Source organism: Argiope bruennichi, chromosome X1, assembly GCF_947563725.1.
Source record: "Argiope bruennichi chromosome X1, qqArgBrue1.1, whole genome shotgun sequence".
Classification (NCBI taxonomy): domain Eukaryota; kingdom Metazoa; phylum Arthropoda; class Arachnida; order Araneae; family Araneidae; genus Argiope; species Argiope bruennichi.
The window spans coordinates 26,906,746-26,926,924 of NC_079162.1; the positions used below are offsets into that span (position 1 = coordinate 26,906,746).

The 20,179-nt window shown below is 28.5% G+C and overlaps 1 non-coding gene across 1 annotated transcript; it reads right to left on the minus strand.

The window, feature by feature from the left end:
* Nucleotides 1–19,749: 19,749 nt before the first annotated feature.
* Nucleotides 19,750–19,831, minus strand: Trnas-uga (transfer RNA serine (anticodon UGA)). Its single transcript has one exon. It is a non-coding gene; the product is annotated as a tRNA-Ser (tRNA).
* Nucleotides 19,832–20,179: the final 348 nt, after the last annotated feature.

The following is a 20,179-nucleotide window of genomic DNA, read 5'->3' on the forward strand; positions in this document are numbered from 1 at the left end:
GCTATTTTAGCGTTATCGTACATTTCTGTGACATCTCTTTTTTTAAGTGTACGAATAAGAATGCAAGGATGAATAATAATTAGTTTTTATTAACATAAGCTTACATTTCGAATATGGAAATGTTTGTGAACGGGCATATACATAATAACATTAAATTATTTCTTTTATTCTATTTAGCAGTGCTTTTTTTTACTTTGTATTTGGCAATGTCTTTTTTTTTTTTTTTTTAAATCATAATTTGTTTTCATCTGATTTTAATTTAAATGTACCTGAACATTATGTAATTATAGAGTAGCAAACTTTACATTTTATTTACATTTTTAATGCTGGATTGTAGTATAGGTAAATAACTTAACTCTGCTAATATTTTCATTCAACACTATTTTTATTTTATATTTGTCATTGTATTACCGCGGAAATGTAGATTTCAGCATCTTCAAAATCGAATTTTATCATTCATGAGATCGATTAATTTTCTGGTATAAAATAGTTTTACAATATTTTTAATGTCTCAAGCGCTTTTTGTATAAATTTATTTATTTTACTATAAATTTAATCATATTTCACTTTCATTAATCATATATAAAATCCGTAATCATACTTATGTTTGCCAGAATCTATTATTTTATAGAGCTCAGCTTGTTTCCCAAGTCTTGTTTCAAATCTGATTTCTTTCTGTTAGAGGATCACTACTGGTATCAAGCTAATTATGTTTGCCAGAATCTATTATTTTATGGAGCTCAGCTTGTTTCCCAAGTCTTGTTTCAAATCTGATTTCTTTCTGTTAGTGGATCACTACTGGTATCAAGCTAATTTTAGAACTGATTTTTTATTTAAATGTTCGTGAATATTGTTTCGAAATTTCCTTCACCAAATTGCATAAGTCAATCTGTGAAATTATATCTGAGACATTGTTAACAGGATAACAGCTTTTATTGTAGTAATACATAAATATAAATGAATTATATCTTCTTTAGAAGCCTGCTGAGGTTTCAAAGCTTAAATTTTGAGGCTCAGTTCGAAACACAAAAATTGTAGCTCGTATCTTATCTGTTTCTTCACCTATATTTATTTGTCACACACAGTCTAAGAAGATTTGGAAATAAAAAAAAATCCGAATGTAACATAAAAAATAACCCTCTGTAGTCTTTGATTTTAGTGTATAACTGACAAAAATATAAAGACCCAATGCTTTTTTTCCCATGGTGACAATAAGAATAATGGATAAATTAAAAAGAATTTAAGTTGTTCGAAAGTTATTCAAACATATAGAAATTTAATCTTTTAAAAATATCAAAATCGTTTTTAAATCATTTAAAAAAGTTTTTAATAAATTAATGTTCAACATTATATATAAAATCAGGCGAGGTAAATGTGTAAAGGGGGAAACTTGGGTATCCCCATTGTATTTTTAAAAATATTAATTAAAGAAATATCCAAATTACTGGCAATACTCGATATTTCTTCTCTTCAAAACAAAGAATAGATCGTTATTTGCACTAAAGCAGTTGAGAAGAAAGGTTTAAAAAAAAAATGGCTGCTTACAATCTGAAACAGTACTCGGTTCAAGCTACTACTGGAATCTGGCGAGTGTAATTTTATAATTACATTAAAAATGAGCAGATTATTTTAAATATAACGCTATGCAAATTTCATTACCGTTTAATTCCATCTTTATTGATTACTAGCCGCCTTTGGCGACCAGCCGGTTCGCCAATCTTAATGCTTCGTCAAAATTTTAATAATTAAATATTTTATGTAATTCCTTCTTTAATAGCTTACTCATCAAAATATTTTAAAACTTCAAATTTTGATAGTCATATAATTCACTCATAATATAAAAGACTTCAGCCATAACGTAATATGTATCACTCTAATTTTCTGTTAGCTCCTGTAGAATTTATGCTTTAAATTAAAGTGGAAACGATTAATCTGCAATTAATATAATAATATTTTTTTACTAAAACAAAGAATTTTTTTAATAATATGATTACTGAAAACAGTGTCACTGAGCATTTAAAACTTATGGGCACTAAAGAATATCTTTCTTAATTTATGTAATATCTCAAGAATTAGTCAGCAAAATTTTCTCAGATTCATCATGAGCAGATCGATTAATTAACAATGTTTCATTTTAAATGCATCAAACACTCAGAAAATAAACATAATCGTTTAAAATAATCGGTCGAAAACAGGATAACAGGTCGAATTAAAAACCGCATATACAAAAAGCCGCATATAAAGCATATACAAAAAAATATATAAGTAACACAAATACAATTTAATTACAAAAGCACACAACTGACCTAAAAATAATTTAAATCAAGTCAATTAAATCAATTAATTAATTTTCAACATCCGTTGAAAATTTTTGTCAACAATCAGAACACAATACGCATGCGTGAATTTTCAATGTCAGTTACGGTAACACAAATGCGTGAATTTTTCTACGCCAGTTGGGGTAAAGCTATGCAGATTAGAAATTTTTAATTTCCTTTATTCTGTTTTATTTTAATTCAAAAGTACTTCAGAATGAATCTGAAAGATCGATTCCTTAACAATGTTTAATTTTAAATGCATCAAACATTAAGAAAATAAACAGAATCGTTTGAAATATTCGGCCGAAAAATCTTAAGCCTAGCCTGATTAGCGTGGGAAAAGAAACTGAAGCCTTACTCATTTGGCGGTGGGGAAAATGAAAAGATTTTTTTGGTGGGAAAGTTAGTTTTTAATTAATAATTAAAATTCTAATTAAAAATTCAAAAAAAGGGACCCCAGGTGCACATTCCCGACCTCAAAGGTATACATGTACCAAATTTGGTAGCTGTTGATCAAACGGCCTGGCCTGTATTGCGCCAACACACACACACACACATTGAGCTTTATATAAGTATAGAATACAAAGAGGCATAGGGGAATACCTAGTTTCTCTGTTTTAAAAACTGATTTGGCTCAAGTGGGTACTGGAGTTTGATAAACACGGTACAATCAAGACTTTGTTGCCCAATTCAATAGTCATTTCCAGGAATTGATATATTTTGTATCATTCAATTTTCAAATTATCGTTTCTAACTTAATAACATTTAACGCCTAAACAGAATTATAGGAGACAGTTCTAAGTAGCGCCTGGTACCGAAGGCAACGACACAGTCATTTTATCTGATAGACTAGTGAGCTGTTGTCTAGGATTGTTATTTGTTCAGTGGCACTAGAAATTTTCTAAAATGTTTTTATTTAATTTTAAAGAAAAAAATTATTTTATTATAATTTTTATATGTTAAAAATAAAAATATTTTAAGGTTTGTAACTAGGCAACCAACAACTTTGTAATGCTACATAAACGTGGATATTTAAAAAAAAATGCTTATATAGAAACCAACGGTAGGAAAATCTTAATTATCCGTGTAACAAAAGTTACCTACGTTAGGGAATTTAGCTTACAAAATCCTATTAGAGAAAGATGCTAATTTACAAAATTGAAAGTCGTTAATAGCAGAGCAGTCTTTTTTTTTTTTTTTCCTACAATTATTTTATGATGGAGATATTTTCTTAACTCACTTGCTTTCAAATTCCTAGTTGAAGTTATGATGGGATGCAAAATTTTTCTAGATCAAGGCGTTCGAATTAGTTAAGACAACCTTGAGTCCCGTTACAAGATATCGCAATTAAAAATGCACATAGACAATGTTACTGTTCCAATCCCCCATGACTGAAAAATGGGGTCAATTCCAAACGTTTACTGGATATCTATAAAGTCAAGTTACGCCATTGGACAAAGGACAAAAAAAGGGGGCGGGAAAGGAGATAATCAAATTGGAAAAGGATTTAAAAGAAAATTTAGGAAATGCTTGAAATTAACTAAAGTTCAAAACAAGACTACTTTGAATGTGAGAAAAGTCTAGAGAGAATTGTCTCCCGAAACTTTCACGTATACTGTTTAATAAATGTATTATCATATTATTAATCGCATGCCATTGGCGAGCAATAGTTACGAAAACTCCTATTGGTGTGCGATCATTGGCGATCAATCACTGGGATGTGGTTTATACACATTACTTAAAACTTCAAATGTGTGTTATCGACAAGTTTGTTTCCTACCGATTCAAACCAAAATTTGACAAATAATTACAACTGTAGTAACAAAATCACACACCAAGTTACATATATTTAAGTCATTGTGTTTTGCAGCTATCGCATTTACATTCTTGTGAAATTACAAACCAACAGGTAGTCAAATAATTACATACTAACAGATACTAAATTTTATCTATCTAGATCTTTACATGTTGCACTTATCGTGTTTACTTATATTCGGACATCTGGGCAGTCACTGAATGTATATTATTCAAAATTTCATAGAAATGTACAAATTTTGTTCTAAATCTATATTCAAATTTCATACGCCTATCTCAAAACGCTTCAGAATTACTTGAATTATAGAATGAGTTAATTGAATTACAGACAGAATTCCAAAAATGTATTCTTCGGACTCAAGGAAGTTTGAAACGTGTTGATTCATCAGAATCTAGAGATCGAATTTTTTGGTGATTACAATACTTCCGCTTTGTATACTTCGCATACGAGAAAGTTAAAAAGGAAGAAAGCATTCATATTCTTCTAACTAGAGCTCTGCGGGTGAAGAACACTTTAATGTTCACGGTTAAACCGATGCTCAGCAGTCAAAGATATCCCGCTAGCTTCCTTAAGTCTTCGACTGGTATGAACATGATCTCGTAAGGTTCCCCACCGAACTACCTTACCAGTAGATCAGAAAATATTCTGAAATAGGACCAAATACTGATCGGACTTGAAAATAAAGTGCTCAAATAAACAGAGAGGATGTAATAACAAATTGTATATCCCTGTATTAAAAATAAATGTTGTATTAATATAATAACAGATTGCAAAATGGAAAATGTATGCGTTGTATACTAAATTATTTTGGAATACGCAGACACCAAATGATGTCAGAAGAATTATTGTTTTCTTAGTGTAGGAATAAAAAAATTATTTTTCTGGGAGAAAGAATGATTCTTAAATTTATATCTTGACCATTCTTCATTAAGAAATCGCCCTCACCAAATGATTAAAAAAAAATTGTTGAAGAGAAAGTTATATTCATTTTTTATGCTAGTATTAATGACTAGAAAGTTAGGTAATACTATATGGATATGAATAAAAATTCCATATAATCCTTTCTTATATTAAAAATTAGAAAAGTTGTTTAATTATTCGCTTTTTTTATTCATTAGTATCACCCATCTTTATTTCTGTTCGGAGTCTTAAAATTCAAAGAACGGTGTTGAAACCATTACTGTAGTATCAAATGACTATTTCATGGTATTAACTGTGAGTTCAATCAGAAATATCCTGGGAACTAAATTGTAAATAATAAATTAAAAGTTTTGTAATATAGATATTTATTAAGACATGTATTTAATGGGTAAGGCATATTAGAGTCGCCAGCTTGTGCAGTTTTTGAATAACGATGTTGAAACAATTAAAATGATCCCGTCTCCTAAGCAATTAAATAAATTGGGATACATAAGGCTCCTGATTTATCTTTATTATAAGGACTATTAACTTATACCTTATGTTCAGTATATTAATCTTTCTAAATAGCGTTCATGTTTAACTTGTTTAGAGTAATTTAATTCCTAATTAGAGTAGTTAAGTCTCTGAAAGATAAGTGTTATGATCTTGTCATTGAACTTAATTAATATTTTCAATCTATAATAATCTACAATACTTATCAACACGAGATGGAGAACAAAATGCCGTAGACTCCCTATTTAAAGATTAAATATTGCACTCAAACAAATATTTAGATTCAAGAAATTTTATTTATCAGTTTGAAAAATAAAGTCTATTAAATAGTTTTGTACATTCCGAGAATGTAAAAGAAGAAAATTATAGTTAGTAAAAACGTTGAAATGCAGAATCAATTTGTGATGTTGTAAAATCGGTAGCCTCTTATCCCAACTTTTCTTCCTAATTAGAGTAGTTAAGTCTCTGAAAGATAAGTGTTATGATCTTGTCATTGAACTTAATTAATATTTTCAATCTATAATAATCTACAATACTTATCAACACGAGATGGAGAACAAAATGCCGTAGACTCCCTATTTAAAGATTAAATATTGCACTCAAACAAATATTTAGATTCAAGAAATTTTATTTATCAGTTTGAAAAATAAAGTCTATTAAATAGTTTTGTACATTCCGAGAATGTAAAAGAAGAAAATTATAGTTAGTAAAAACGTTGAAATGCAGAATCAATTTGTGATGTTGTAAAATCGGTAGCCTCTTATCCCAACTTTTCTTCCTAATTAGAGTAGTTAAGTCTCTGAAAGATAAGTGTTATGATCTTGTCATTGAACTTAATTAATATTTTCAATCTATAATAATCTACAATACTTATCAACACGAGATGGAGAACAAAATGCCGTAGACTCCCTATTTAAAGATTAAATATTGCACTCAAACAAATATTTAGATTCAAGAAATTTTATTTATCAGTTTGAAAAATAAAGTCTATTAAATAGTTTTGTACATTCCGAGAATGTAAAAGAAGAAAATTATAGTTAGTAAAAACGTTGAAATCCAGAATCAATTTGTGATTTTGTAAAATCGGTAGCCTCTTATCCCAACTTTTCTTCCTAATTAGAGTAGTTAAGTCTCTGAAAGATAAGTGTTATGATCTTGTCATTGAACTTAATTAATATTTTCAATCTATAATAATCTACAATACTTATCAACACGAGATGGAGAACAAAATGCCGTAGACTCCCTATTTAAAGATTAAATATTGCACTCAAACAAATATTTAGATTCAAGAAATTTTATTTATCAGTTTGAAAAATAAAGTCTATTAAATAGTTTTGTACATTCCGAGAATGTAAAAGAAGAAAATTATAGTTAGTAAAAACGTTGAAATCCAGAATCAATTTGTGATTTTGTAAAATCGGTAGCCTCTTATCCCAACTTTTCTTATTATTTTATTGGTCTGAAAAGAGAAAATGCTTGTACAATATTAAATTATTAAGGGCTTTGGAGTAGCTTTTGTTGTAAAAAAAGGGAAAAAAACCTTTGTTTTTTTATTGATGGAAAATAATAAATAACATTTTTTACCGAATGACACAAAAGGTTCCATTTATAAATAACTATGCATGATTATTACATATATCGTTCCCATGTGTAAATCAATGATTATCAGTATAGTTTGAAAAATTTTCTGAGTTAATATGAAAATTTAGAACTCCAAAATATTTTATTGCATTTAACACATTAGCTGCTACGTTTTTATCGGTAATAATTATATTTAAATTATGTCTTGTTTTGAAAATATAATTTGTTTGTAATTATATCTTCTTTCATTATATTTTTGAAAAAGGGTATCATTATAAAAATACCAATATAATCATTTCAATGAAAAACAAAAGACTGATTAAATAACATATCTTTACTATGATGTATAAATTGTGTATTTATGTACGATATTTCATTATAATGTAAAAGTCAAACTAAATAAATAATGCTTCAAATAGGACAATTCTGTTCTGTTCAACTTACAGACGAATTTCAAATTTGTTTCCTAGTTGCAAAGAAACGAAGCTTTCTGCTACACACAATATTTACTGATAAATATAGAATGAAATTAAACTGTCAAGAGTACAAAATATATTTTTGGAGCCGAGTGGTGTACATAAAAATCCGAAATTCCGAAATGGAGATCGTGGCACCTAATGGATTAAAAAGAAAATTAGAAATCGTTAATTTTTAAAATCTCACCTTAAAAATCACTTTTTTTTTTTTTTTTTTTTTTTTTTTTTGTAAAAATCTAATCTGAAGGTGGAATTCTCATCTCTTCCTCATGTTATTTAAAAGTGACTTTTAAAAACTTTTTTTGACTCTAAAGGACGAAGTTTCAGCCATTAGTTTCTTTTTTTTTTATGCTGATGGATTTACTAAAAACGATGGAAAAAGCTTAAATCATAGGTTGTTGCAGTGAACCTTATGGTAAATATTTGTTACAACACATTAATATTATTTAATATATAATTATTATTGCCTGATTAAGAAAATAAATTTAAGAAATTTGGGATAAGCATGGTTATGTCATTAGTGTTATAATCTTAAAATTGATTTTGGTCCTCTTTATTTTATTTATTGTTTTTATCTTATTGATTGATTTATTAAATTCATTGTTTACTTTAAACTATCCTCATTGCTCCCGAGTTTTTTCCCTGCTTAAAATTCCAAAGTCATTATAAATTAAAAAAAGAAAAACTTCGAAATTTCAAGAAATTAAAAGAATAGAAAGTGTATTTAAACTTAACTTTTGTGCAAAATTTATTAGTTAAAGAATTTTTGATATTAATAACTATTAGTAAAGTGAAAAATTGTTCATTTTTTCTCTTATGTATTTTATATTAGTTAGAGGTGTATCGACGAAAAAAATTGTTTAACAAAATATTCACATTGGTTGAAGTAAATTAAATTGATTTTGCTTATCAAATTCTTTCATGAAATTTCTACTTTAGAAATCCTAATGTAGATGGCAGCACAGGCATGAAAAATTTTACGAAGTTGGTGCTAGTCATTTTTGTTACTGTTGTATAATTAATTACACTTAAAAAGCAAAAAAGGAAAGGAAAGAATGAAAACATAGTGGTAAAGTTTAAACAATGCCTATTGTTGTTTCTAAGAATATTGAATGCCTTCAAAAACATGAACTTGGTAATTGTAGCTTTTTGAGAATGAAATAAATATTCATGTGTCAACAGTGGCTGATTTTGACAACATGAGGCCACAGTCGCTAATTTACTTTGAGGCCCCCTTCTAGGTAAATTCTATTTATAACAAGAAAATAATATGAATTAAACTTATTTTAGCTTTTAATCTTAACTTTGCGCTTACTTTTTAGCAATTTCTACATTAAATGTATATACCAAATAGATGAAAAAAGTTACACCTTTTTTATATAAAAAAATTGCTAACATAAAAGGATAAAATGACAGTTCTATACAGTAACTATAAGGAGAAAATATTCTTATTTATATTTCTTCAAAACTTTGAATTGGTATAAACAATGTCAACATCCTTTGACCGAAGAATTAAGTGTTATTTTCTATTAACAATGCAGATAAGAAAAAAGAAACGAAATAAGATTATCTCTTCTAAGATTTTTTTTTTAATAATATTTAAAGAAATTTTAAAATAGTTCTTAAAAATATTATCTAGTTGAAACTTTACAAAACCGGTCATTAAAAACATTTCCACCTTTTCTTTTAAAATGTCCTGTTCTTAAAAAGTTATGATATAAATTATATATATATATATATATATATATATATAGGCATTGTGCTCCAAAATAATATAACGAAAAAATATATCACAAAATGCATTGATATCCTAAATTCAGTTTATTCATATATTTTCTGATATAGAAAGTAAAATTAGGGTTGTATTTTTGGACGGTGATGATAACAATTATAATGCTAAATATTAACAAGAACTCCCCATTTCTAGTGTAAACTGAAAAAAATTGTGAAAATGTTAGGGAAAAATAGGGGCAATTTTAGGGAAAAATGGGAGAAATGCTGGGGAAAATGCGGAGAAATGTTAAGAAACATAGAGAAATATAGGGAAAATTTTAGTGTAAAACTGGAAAAAATTGTGAAATTTAATTGAAAAATAGGGGAAATTTTGGGGAAAAATAGGAGAAATGCTGGGAAAAATGGGGAGAAATGTTAAGAAACATGGAGGAAATTTTAGAGAGAAATAGGGAAAATTTTAGTGTAACACTGGAAAAAATTGTGAACATTTTAGGGAAAAATGGGGTAAATTTTAGGGAAAAATAGGAGAAATGGACAAAAATATATAATAAGTAATATTAAAATGATAATAAAAGAAACAGACGCCAAAAATAATGGAAATGAAATTTCTACAAAAAGAGAAAAAAGTATTGAAAGTCATAAAAAATTTTAAATATCATTTATTTTTGCTTTTAATTTGGAGAATTTGTAGATAAGTTTTTCATAATCTAATTCCTGTACTACCTCATTTTCAATGAATCATAGTGAAAGCTCATTTAAATGCGGTTGACTCATTGTATTTCGTAAATAGTTCTTGACGCATTTTAAACCCGAAAACGATATCTCTCCGTTTGCATTGCAAATTGGCATGGTGAGGAAAATTCTTAAAATTATTTCCACGTTAGGAAATATTGTTTGTCAGCCATCCACAATCAATTTATAAATATCAGTTGGGTTTGAAATGTTTTCGTTTTTTGCATATTTAATAAAATCCTGTACTTCATTTTTGAAATAATGTCTTTCAATATCAATGCCATATTTTGTAGTTAAGTTCGTTATGCCAAAAAAGATTTGAAAATCATTTAAAATATGTTATATATAGTACTTTTTTGAGAAATTTCTGAAATAAGAGTATTACATTATGAACATTAATTATGAATTGTTGTTTTTCCTCGAAGCAAGCTTCTTGTCCTTTCTTTTCATCAAAGTGGTACTTTCTCTTAATTTTTCTACTTTTTTTATATTTTTTAGTATCAGTAATCTGATTGTCTTCAGTTTCAATATCTTGGAAGTTTTTCCTGACTTGCAATATGAAATCTGATAAGGATTTGAGGAGAGTTGAGCATCATGCAGCTATCAATTCAAGAAAATTAAAAATAAAATAGAATGTTTAAAATAAATTACCGCTATCATTACAAGAGTTAAACTAATAAAAGCATGTTAATTTGAATCAACATGTTATTTTGATGATAGTTTTAACACCGAAAAATTCGTAAATTATAGTTATAAATTTATCAAATGGAAAACATAATTTTAAAAATTAAAATTAGACTTAAAATTTAAGATAAGCTAATAAAGTTTTCATTAATAAAGTTTTAAATGATATAATTGTAATGCACAATATTTCATGCCAATGTAAGTTCATTATTTCCATATTCACAACCTATTCTGCTCTGGTTATTAAACTTATAATTAAAATAATCGTTTTAAAAGATGCATGGAAATTAATTTATTAAAAAGAGAAACAGTTAATATGTATCAAATGTACCCTTAATGTATAATTATTTCGCTGATTTATACCAAAATCGCAGTAATTGTTTAAATGATCGTGCGAGAAAGAGTAAAATCTTGTTATTTCCGACAGTTAAAATTGTTATATTAGACAAGAAATTGTCACGATATATATATATTTATAACTGCTTCCCTCGAACATAAATTTAGAAGGGTCAGCTTGCTTTAACCCCCTTTTCCACAGATGTAGAGGCATCATCAAATTACAAGACTCTTCCAGCTCGTAAACGTGCCCTTGTGTAACCAGAAGAAATGATCACGTTGCCTCAGCTTCGTTTACTGCCAATGCTTCTGAACATTATTAAAAATATTTTATTTGCCACGTGCGCACGTGGCACGTTTTACTTAAGAGGACGAACACACAAGAGAGTCAGAACTATATATTTTTAATAGAGTTATATAGCATTAATTTAAAATTTTAAAAAAACTAACGAATTTTTAAGAAAAGCACAGCAGAGAAAAGATTAAATCAGAGACTTTAATTATCAACTCTTTGACTTTAATAAATGGTAGCATTCGCATGAATGAATTAATTTTAATAAAAACTCCACCATTTAGCTAACAATAAGTTTTATTCTATTGATTAATAAATACCATTCGCGTGATTTTTGTACCAAAATAATAAAATTTTTGCAACATTTTTTTGTAATATATATTTTGATGAAAGCTATTACATGAAGAGTATTTTTAATTGCTTTTTTTTCTATGTTGGCAATAAATCCTAAAAATAGTGTCTCAAGAGTTTTTTTTTTTTAAGTATGTTTTTTAAAAATTTCAACTGGAAGAATTCAAATAGTTATATTCTTTATTGAAATTTTTAAATAAAAATTCATAATTGTTTCCTTTTATTTAAAAATATTAAATTAATAAGAAAATGGCAAGCTACAAAATTAAATTATCAGTTCATTTTTTTATTATTTTTTGTTATCAAATAAGTTAAATTTTTTAAAAAAAATTAACACATAAAGAAAACTATAGAATGAATTCTCTTTAAATCATTAAAAAATGGCACTGATTTAGGAAAGCTGAGAAAAACTAAATTTTTTATTCTAAAAAAACGGCGTTTGTTTGTCTTGGTACTTGAAAAATGTGCATAGAAGCTGACATCCTCGAAAATTCAGCAAAAAGAAAATCTCGTGAGAATGAAATACTTTAATGGAAATGTAGATGACAGGTTAAAAAAATACACAGAAATCTCTACGAAACAATGCCATCCCCTCTGCCTAAGATCAAGATAGGTCAATGGCACACCCTTTTGTCGGTGTAGGGAATGGACTGACATTTCTTGTAAAAGTGCCCCCCCCCCCTTTATCTTATATTAATTGAGAATTGTTAACTTGTGAGTCGGTTAGCCAACGTATAGAAAAAGGGATCTACGGATTTGCAAAGAAATTTGAATTAAATCATGAGAGAAATATTATGAAATTTGACAGAAAGTTCATTTTAATTATAATGCATTTGAGTACACTATCTCATTTGCTCATTTGTTCCCGAAAAAAAAAAGAAAGCATGCATTTAGATCGTCCCTCATCCAGGTATGCCATATCTCTCTCAGTTAATAAGAATATTCATATCATATGATTTTGCTGATCATATTGCAATTTATTTAGAACAAATGGTTTCAATATTTCAGAGTTTTTTTCCCAAGGTTTTATATTTTTTTATATCTTAGAAATTTCTTGAATATCACTACTTTTGAAATTATTTATTTTTAGTCTTTCCATTCATAGTTATTTCCCCCTATGTTTAGTTTACTCTTTTTTTTCTTCTTTTTTTTCTGAGAAAAAGGGGGGGGGAAATTCTAAGCAAATCTGCAATGAAAAAAAATTGCTGCTAATTCGGCACTACGATATAGGTTTTGAGACTCCCAGGTCTCAAGTCAAGAGGCGACCGCCTTCAACGCCTATGCTGAAATCCCCCACTGTGTGTCGATTGTATAAAAAATGCTCACAAAGATAAAGGACTTTTTAAAAAAGTGACAAATTTGACTTCCAAATACCAATCATTGAATAAGAGCTTGTTAAAGTATTGTGATTTTCTTTACAAGTTAAATTGGTCGTATTTCTATTTCTTTCTTTCTATTTTGTTTCTTTAGTTTTTTGTTTTATGTTTTAAGAACATGTGGTTCATCAGTAAATGTCTCGGTCTCAGGGCTGGAAAACCTCAGACAGAAAATTTGATTCAACTTTCTATATGTGAATATTCTGCGTGTTTATTCTGACGTCGTGATGCAAACGCCATCACTGGAATGACTTGGAGAGGGCCAACTCTAGCCTTGTTCTTAGTCGAGAAAAGCTGCAAAACTGATATTAATATAACTAAAATTTGTTTCGCGTTTTTATCTATTGGCTTTGGCTTAGCTATATGAAGAATACAGGGAGAAAATATTGTAAACGTATTTTTTCTTACATTTTAATATACTCCACTTTTAGAACTCTTTAAGACCAAAGAAAAAAAAATAATAATAAATCGAATTTTGCACGTGTGTCTGTCTTTTTGCCAGTCTTAGGAAGCATCGAGAGGACGAAACCTTAGTGCTCTTGTGACATTCTTTAACACCAATTTAGATATAGTATTAAATAAATTAAATCATGCACTTCTTAAGATTCTAAAGACGACTGGGGGCTAAAGGATATCATTATGCCTCAAGCGCCATTTACTGTCGCTACAGTCCTACGATTTGCAAAGTTCGAATAAAATCTGGCAATGGAAAGATTTTGTGCATGTCGGTTTATATGTATCTAAACTAGAAATTTAAGAAATAAGTATTTTCACATAATAGGTTCCATCGTTCAAACTTCGACCGCATTATAAAGTATTATTTTTCTAAGAGGTTAAATAATGAACAAGATTATTATACATATTTGGTAAAACAAATGAAAATAATATATTAGCATGCTTAAAAAAATTAATATTCTGTGTTACAAAAAAGTTATAACTTAAACAAACTGCCAAATATTCGATGAATGAAATTAAGAATTTCATAAAAAGAAACTGAACCTATACCTATGTTATGCTTAAAAGAATTAAATATTTTAGATTAGGATCAAGTTAACTATTGATTTTGGTTAGTAATGACTGACTTTTATCTTGAAGAATGGCACTGAAACAGTTTTCGAGGACACAAAATAAAATGATATAAAATAATGAAGACAATTTGAATTAAAATTTCCCACCAGTTTGTACACAGAGAATGTTAACAGAATATGAATCAATGCGAGAAACGATTTTCTTTTTAAATTCTTATTTATTAAGACATGAGGTCTGATTTGTACAGTATTGACTACAAGTTATAATTGTGGCTGACAGTGGTAGATTTTTGATCGTGGATCCAAGGTTTGACTGTACACTCGTGAGCAAGAAGTTGCAAGATATTTGTAATTTGTTTCGAGAAAAGATTATGTAGGTTTATCAGTATTTATAATTGTCTACCACAATCTGCTATGCTAGAGGAGTTAAAAATTTCTAGTTATTTTGATCAGCTTCATTATTGGAAGCGAAATCTCAACTTCTGAATGTTTTGGCGTCTAGCAATTGAGATTTTTTCTTTTAATGTTTAAAATGACTGATTTATTGATGTGCGATGTTGATTCATTCTATTCTCTTTTCATGGACCAACTTGTTGCTAATATTTTCTCCCCCCCTTTTTTTTTTAACTTTTGTTTCGTCATTACATATTTTTCAGTCAGTGGATTATTGCTTGCTTCCGTTTGATTTTGGCTTTAGTTTGATATTAGTTTGATTAGTTTTGATTTGAGTATTCATGAACATTCTTTAACCCTTTCTAGGGCCTGGGAAGTATGCTTCCCACCAAATTTATCAATCTTTGTATGAAATTATGTAGGTTGGCATAAGTTCTGGCAAATTTTTTTAGTAAGTCAGAAACTTAGATGCTTCAGTTCTTTATCTCAGACAAAATGATGTATCTTGATTTGTTACTTAATTATTAATTAACCCAATTAATTAATTAATCAAATTAAATTTATCTAATAAGCTAAATGAATCCCTTTTCTTATTCTAATTTCAAGACTAAAAATATTTTAACATAATATGACTAGAAAAAAATGACCCTTTAAAAGGTTAAAGAAAATATTCCACTGCAAGGGAACAAAACTGCTCATGTTATTATACCTTTATATCTAAAGAATACTTCAAATAATAATATTTTAATATTTCTTAAGCACTGTGCCAATATGTGTGATATTTTCTACAACTATTAATTAAGCTACATTAATCATATCTGAGATATTGTGAACTGAATGTCAACCCTTCTACACGGATAGATCTTCTCGTAAAATTACAATAGCTATAATCTTATTATTTTGCTTATTTAAGTTAAAATGTTGTATAAAATACATAAAATTACTTTTACAGATAGTTTTTAAATTTTGATGGTTCTCTTTAATTTGGTAAATTTTATTAAATCAAATTAAGTAAATCTTTATAAATAACAATAGCAATATATTTCCTATCATCTGTATGTCGATTCCATTTCGTATCGTCTCTATGTGTCTCATTCCATAAAAAGAGAGTATAAGTTATAATTTTATCTTTAGGCAATCATATTTATTTAAAATGTGATTTATTAAGTAATTTATATTCATATTTCATATAAAAATAGGCGTAAATTTAGAGACCATATCGTCTTGCTAGTTGGAATTATATAAGCATTTTGATTTTATTTTTATGATTTTTACTTCTTTTCTCACTAAAGCGAAAGAATTATAAATCATAAAATTTGCCGTCTTAAATATTTTTAGTATTTTTCCCCTAAAAGCTGATTGTTTTGGAGTTTCATTTCATGAAATCCCATATTAAAGTTGAAACACTTAGAGCCTTTCATTGAAAATGTCGAAATAAAGTCTTATAAAATGTTATTTCTGTTTAACTTTTTTCAGTACTAGAAGAAATAGAAGAAAATTGCATTTTATTTAGCGATATTAATTTATCATTATTAGGTGTTTTATTAGAAGAAAGGGTTCAATATTTACTTTGAATAGCAAATCAGCAAAAATAATTCCCTTTGAAATCGGGAATGCGTCATAAAATTTAATGCAACTTTTAAATTACTCGCAGTCATGTGCTGTATGACCTCCATCAGCTTCTGTGAAATTAATCATTGTTCTATGAAATTAATCAGAATTTATCAGATTTTAAAAATCAATTGTAACAAGTTAGATTTGATGTTAAAAATTATTTTGATATCAAAAACGTAGTCGAATTATGAGTAAGGAAGTAATTACTATAACTTTTAAAAAAATTAAACCCACAAATATTTTATGTCTCATGATATAAATGAAGTATTGAATACTTTTTTTTAATATTATAGAATTTAAATTTTGTTTAATCATATTTTGGAAATAAATAAGCACAAAATAATGAAATTTGATATTTTTTTCCTTTATTGCAATTTATTGAAGTACATACACCAATTCTTATTCTAATCAAGAGAATTTAAATGAACAAAGATATATAAAAATAAGATTCTGCTATTGGCTGCAATAAGTAATAACATTTGCAAAACCAACACAGCCACTTCGGTGGAAGTGAAATCTTTGTGGTAGGAGGAATCATGTTGAACTGCTGCATTTCTTTACATTTCTTGATACGGATTCAGGCCTTATATGAGGATTCATCCTACCAGAAGGCGACTCAAATAAGGAATGGGTAACTTCCGATGTGGTGGTTGGTTCTGTGATGAATTCAAAAATAGTGATGTTCTCCCCTGGCCTTTCACCGATGACGGCGCATACCTCTATAACCTATGTTAGCTCATATGCTGACCGTAATAGGAGCTGTTAGATGTCGGTCACAGTGTTCGATGTTATGTTTTATAATGGCTCGATTAGTTAGTTCATCCCAGACGCTAGGGTAGGACGGGGATTTCCTCTCTATGATTACAGTTCTATGAGGCCTTCTCGGGTACTGTTGACAATGATTTTAGTTTTCCTGGACGAAGACGCAAAGTCGCATAGAAATCAGATGATTTGAACTCGGCTCATGGATGATTTTCTGGAAGAGACAGTTATCAGAAGGGTGTGGCCAGCCAGATCACCTCTTTCGATTTCATAGATTGTATTTTGAATTCTTTAAAAAGGGTTGTTGAAGAATGGGCTTTGTTGCCGCTAACTTTGATCAGCAATCTCAATTTCAGCAAGTCGCAGATGATGAGTAGTCGCACTCTTTGTTGGCCTAAAAATTTTGAAAATATCATATTTTATTTTCCTTTGAATATCTGAGAAAGTTTTATTCCTTTTTTTAATGTTATTTTCCTCAAAGCTGTCCCATGCTATTAGATATATAAGTAAAAAATGTCTTTGGAAAAAACTGATTATTACTCGAGATATCACATATTTTATGTTTATAACTTAATCTTTGGATACCATTGTACTGTTTCCACAATAGTAATTAATTCAAATTACAAGTAGTTTTGCATTCTATTTTCAGCTGTTTTTTGAACTATGCTTTCAGAGCCGCCTTGGATTCTGAGTCAGGGTTTTTGTGACAGAGTGCCATAGTGTCGAAATCCGAACCTGTCAAAGATCCACCGTGTTCGGAGACTTTCAGCTCTTTTGATTCTGTTAGAGTCGGACACCCTAATACTGTTAAGATACAGAAATTTATAGGGAATTTCATTATCTTAGGTGTTTTCCTCTTCTCCTGATCTTCGCTCAAAATTATGAAATCCATTTTGTATATCATCCGTGTGTAGCTTTAAGTTGTTTTTTAATCTAAGTGAATTTGTGAGAAAGCAATTCAAGGTTTGTTGCTTTACCAAGAGTGAGTGAAGGACAGAATGAAATGGGTGGGAAAGATGGAAAGCAGAGGATATTTTCAAAATAAAATATTTTTTTTATCTGAAAATTTTATTTATTTTATCTAGATAGTGAAATCGTTAAATAACGAAAGGCCATTGATGAAACAGTGCTCGTTTTGCCGTTATTATTTCATATTTCAGTTCTAATCAAAATTAATGTAATAATACGGATTGCAACTCAAAACATGATTGTGTTAAAGAATATTTTTTAGTTAATTATAATATTTAAATTAATTCTTAGTTAAATTCATGTTAATTCCAGACTATGCTGCAATGAAATAATTTCTACATAAAATCGTAGTACAGCTGGGACGAATTGGGGCTAATTTTCTACCTCAGAGATAGGAGTGTATTAGCTGAAACAGAGAAAATAATTGGGTAGTAAAAAATATGATAGTTTTTCACGCAGTATATATATATTTTTTTTTCTGCTTCTACAGAACACTTTTAACATGAGAGAAATCACCAGGTCTGTGAAATTTTGATTCATGTCCATCTCTTAATTTACCAAAATAGATTCATCTTCTATCATGTAGTTTTATACCACCCGCCAACCCACACAGTCAGACTACAATATAGGAAATATCATGGGTTTTCAGTATCAAAACGTGAAATGAGTTTAAATGACTATAACTTTGAGGTTTCTAACTTCCACCTGCCACAGCTTGCCAATGTGCTTATTACTTTTATTAATTTGAAATACCAATCATATTTTCGATAATAAAGATAAGATTAATATCACGCTGTTTCAAGGGTGGTTTTAAGTTTTTTTTTTTTTTTATCATTTATTATTTGTAAAAGAAATAAGTGAAAACATTACCATTACTCTACCACATTCCTGCTTTACTACCCGATGACTATCATTGCAACATTTCATCACAGATAAAATATCTACCATTTCCTTTTGCATAGCTAACATTTCCAACAGATGGCGCCATGTCCCGTCAGTAAATGTAATCATTTACTTATTCTCCCCTAAATTCAATGACATTGTATAGCTAAATCCAAATATTGAAACAGGCACTTTTGAGTAAAAATACTTTTGTCTCTATATTTTAAACATCTCAAATTATTCTTTACGCTAGCAATTTTTTTAAGCGTTTGTTTTACTTACATATGAATTGCATAGTAAATAAAAATCATCATACAAATTCGATATACGGAAAGCAAGAGAAATTCTGGATTTTATTCCTTAGTGTTAAAAATTGGAAATTCTGATTTAGAGCTATTGAGCCAAATAGTTGTCAAAAATCAATCAGAATGCATTTAAATTTACTTGAAATCTAATTTACCAATAATGAAGTTGTCTATTTTTGTGCCACCTTTTCCTTTAATTCATAATTGCTTTTATACTTTTATTTATATTACAATAACAAATCCAAATTAATAAATTGAGCGTTCTCAAATTTCATCGTATCTAATGTCAATTTCTTCTTTTATTTTTTTGGTGGCTATTAAAATATGCAAAGTTTCTTAAACACCCGAAACATTATCCAAAAAGTAAACAATTTTGAAATATAAAATTATGGACATTCATAATAAAAAAATCCACTAAATTTGTCTTTGCTTAAGTTTGTTCGTAGTCTTTTGAGTACTGTTTTTAAATAAAAACTTGCATCTGGCATGCATTTCAAAAACAACTATTTTGAATTGAATAATTGGTCTTTTATTAGGTTATTCCTATTAATATTCATCATTTTAATTTCGCTTCAGTTCAGTTTTTTTTTCCCCCTTAGAACCGAAATTTTTTATTTCTAATATTCGCTTTCCAATCATTCTTTGCATCAATTTTACAAGAGAGGCAAACATCGTCAAAATGAAAGTCGCTGCCGGTAGGATTCGAACCTACGCGGGGAAACCCCAATGGATTTCAAGTCCATCGCCTTAACCACTCGGCCACGACAGCTCGTGATGGAGAAGATATTTTTAGAAAGCCAATAGGAAATATGATTTCCGGATATTTTGAATGTGTAGCATATCTAATATTCTTTCATTTGTTATACTATATTTTTTTTTAAACTTAAAACTATTTTATTATTGTAATAGGATTTTCGTTCACTTCCTAATGTACTAGAGTTTTAAAATTTTGTGCACTTGGTATGACAGTGTACCATTTTGTATATTTTCAGCGCTTCATTATCAGTTAATCGATTTGTTTATGTTTTTATTGCATACGATTGGCACCATCTGCATAATGGGTTTAAGAAGGGGTCCTATCAGGGTGGGTCGGAGTAATCATATTATGATGAGTACC